Source organism: Callorhinchus milii, unplaced genomic scaffold, assembly GCF_018977255.1.
Source record: "Callorhinchus milii isolate IMCB2004 unplaced genomic scaffold, IMCB_Cmil_1.0 Scaffold42, whole genome shotgun sequence".
NCBI lineage: Eukaryota > Metazoa > Chordata > Chondrichthyes > Chimaeriformes > Callorhinchidae > Callorhinchus > Callorhinchus milii.
In genome coordinates, this window is record NW_024704783.1 from 311,116 (window position 1) to 314,790 (window position 3,675).

Below are 3,675 nucleotides of genomic sequence, written 5' to 3' on the forward strand. Positions count from 1 at the left end.
ACTGCTACTTGTAGAATGCGATGTTATTTAGTGAAAACGAAAATATCCTGGAAGGGAACAAGTGTCGCTGACATTTGCAATTCTGAAGCTGCAAATAAAATCCAGACTGAGATTGGATTTTCTATGGTGATGTCGAATGATTTGTGAAAGCACTATTAACTTTTTGGGGGACTGTTGGGGTGGGGCGGTCTGGTGTTGGGGGATATCTGATGAGTATCTGACACATGTGGAAACCTATGACCACGCTTATGAGTATTCAAAACAAAATAATGGTGGTATTAACTTGGTGCTAACATCCGTTGAAACCAAAGGATGTACGTCCTCACTCTTCAGATTGCACTTAATTTGAAATCAATACCTCTGTTCCTGACTCATAGTTACAACAATTATCTTTATTTGAGTAAATTTTTCCATGAAATCATACATGACAATGCAATGATACTGAGGCGGGTGCACAAAAGCATAAGCAAAATGTTATAGAGACACTCACCGACACGCATTGAAGGTGTCCATCAGGACTAGGGCAATGTTCATCAGACTCGGTTTAACGCTGGAATTACTAACGGTTCTGGTCAGGGTCTTCAGTGGTAAGGTTTCATGTCCGACCACACAGGGGTAAGCGAGACCACTGTTCCACTCTCCGGCTGAGATGGACAACATGCTGTACATGGAGTAGTTGTGATCTGCTCTGTCTGCCATCACCTCAGTGTTCCGGTAGTTCTTGGCATCAATCAACTGCTCATTCACAGTCCACTGTACAACGATATCTCTGGGAGCGAAATCCTTCACCAGGTAGGTGAGGGTGAGAGTGTACGGAGCAGACAATTCCTCTGCCGAGGGGAAAAGGAGATACACCGACGGTTGTTTTGTGTCCTCAACTGTGGGAAGAAAACAAGCAAACCAGTACACTGTTGGTGTGAATCTGAGAAAAGTTTTTAAGCTCCAGACCCTGCAGGAAAATCTGAGAATAATGTGTGTATCGGTTCAGGCTGTGCTCAGTGGTTTGTAACTGCGGGTGTAATTGGGAACACTGGGGTGGATTGAAATCTCCCGACAGCACTTTATTATTTGCACCCAGTGACCAACTGTTTAGATGTAGCTACCTTAACTCAATGAGAAAATATATAAATAGCCTCCAGGTGTAATGATTAGATATTACTTCGATATCATTTGTGTGAATGAAAAACTTATCAAGCTATATCTCTCTGTTGTTTATTGGCCTACGTGCGAGGGAATAAATCTATCCATAATCAGGCAGAAAAAAACAGAAAACATATAATTGTTTTCACAATTGTATCTGGCCTCTTCAATCGGAAATTACAATAAATAGACTAATAAAGCATTTATTTCCTGAAACGTGGTTTCTCAACTTTCCTCTTAATTGTCATTTCTTTGATTGGATTTGGCAGACCGTCATGGCTGGCAACACAGAAGAATTATTTCCCACTGTTCCAGTTTTGTGAAGAAATGATTAATTTACTGATCACTTCCTGAGGCTCAGTGGCAGACGGTTTCCCATTTCCAGATTGTAAATGTGTATTTCCTTGTATCCAAGTCACGGTGACGTCAGGAGGTGCATTAACCACTACACATGTCAGCGTTACAGAGGATTCCATCAAAACCTGTTGCTGTGAGGGTGGCAGGAAAGAGATCCTGACACTTCCAATGGAAAGCTCACAGTCTAGAAAAGCAAAAGAAATTGAAACACAAATGAAAACCAATTTCCAGGAACTCCTATTCAGCAAGCTAAACAATTTCGGATGAGCTGAACACAGAATGTTGTTTCTTAATGTAAGTATCAGTTTGTGTTGGAATAATCTATTGGAAATTTGAACAAGTCTTCCTGAAACATTGAGTGATAATCTGCTTATTGATCTGCAATTCCCTCCGACTGACAACCACTGAGGATTAAGCACATACATTGGATGAGCTGTAAATGTACATTTAATTGTATATATGTTCGGATTAATCCAAATTGTAGCTTTGATACCAGAATTTTTAGTGAAAGCAGATGTAGATTAAGAGTGTGGAATATGGGAATTTCCATCACAGTCACGTGATCCGGTGAGAGACGCGAGATCTACAATTGAGTAGCAGATCAGAAACATGGTCTTCCTGGCCATCTCCTGTTATCATGGTGAGGATTGAGGCCCGATTTCCTCATGCTATACAGATGAATAAACTTTCGGTCAAAGTTCACATGTTTAATATTCCGTGTGAAATATCCAAAAGGGGTGTAAGTCAAATTGACGCTGCAGCTTTCACAAGTGGACATTTGAAAGGATACTCACAGGCATATTGTTGCCATGTGTATCACCTGTTTGCCTGTCTCCTACCTGCGGACTTGGTGATGTTCTTGACAATGATGGTCTGGGTTCATGGGACACCTGGCAGTTGTAAACCACGACAGACCTCCACTCTCTGGCGGGGACAGTCAGGCGGCTGCTGGTGCTGAATGTCATATTGTTTCTTTAATTGAGGGAGAGGTCACAGTACCTGTGATGGGCTACCAATTCATCAGCCATTTAATACTTAGTTTGTCCGGATGGAAACCGGATACTAAGCAGACAGAAATGGCCAGTTTATGCATTGTGATATATTCAGAGGAAGGCTGTGTGAGGATAACAACTGGGGGCGACGGTTTCGTCTGATTATCTGCAATACATTAAATACGAGTGTACTTAGTTCGATTGGAGTATGTTTTGTTGCGTGAAATTGATATTAATTTTCAAACAGACATTGAACTCAGCCATGAAGTGACATCTTCTCTCTCATTGGCTTTTCTCTTTCATTCTTCCGAGTAAACAAATATTTTTAAAAAAAACCTTGCAATCCCCGCAATCATTTTGTCTTAACTATTATGCTAAACTCCAAAGTTGTGGAGTTAAAAATGCTGGTATTCTCGTTGCCCTGTTGGCTACAATTGAGCATTCCTCGGTCTTCACCAGGCATTGCTATCCCGTTCGTATCTGACCTGTATTACTTTTTCTGTTGCTACAAGAGTGTGTGTGTGTGTGCTTGTGTGTGTTTGTATGTGTGTGTGTGCACGCGTGTGTGTGTATGCATGTATGGACGCATGTATCTGTATATCTGCTGATGTATTTATTGAGATTTGAAACCGAGACCCCGTCTGCCTTCAGTTGGATGTTGAAGATCCCACGGCCTATTCGAAAACAGAAGGCAGAAGGCATTCGTAGTTACCTTTCTCTTTTTCCATTTTACTAGTTCCACTTCCCTCTCTCGCTTTCTCTCTCCCTTTTCCCGGTCAAAAATTCCCGAAATAAAATTGACCGTTCTCTCTACGAAGGTTTGTGGGACATTGCCTGTCCTTGACATATATCAGAACTTTCTACTTCTCGTGGGTCACATTTCAGCTGCGAAATAGTCAAATAAATGCAGAGATTTATTCATTAAATAAATCTGTCCGAAATCTGGTGTCAGGGACGCTGTGTTGACTGAGAAGTAGATCAAAGTCACCACGTGACCAGTTTAAGTTTAGACACAGCGACAATGTCTCTTTTCTTATAAAGTTAATTATCAACTGTTTCAGATTAAAATATTTGCTGTTCTTACAAGAGCAACTTCGTTTTGAGACTTATGTCTGCGTGCTATTTAGAAACGCAGCTGAAATTAAAACATTCTTTCTATTTTCAAAGGGTCTATTTTGTTTGCCAA

General features: G+C 40.9%; 1 pseudogene; it reads right to left on the reverse strand.

Annotated features, from left to right (window-relative positions):
* Positions 1-486: 486 nt before the first annotated feature.
* LOC121851476 lies at positions 487-3,217 on the reverse strand (annotated as a pseudogene).
* Between the last annotated feature and the right edge of the window lie 458 nt (positions 3,218-3,675).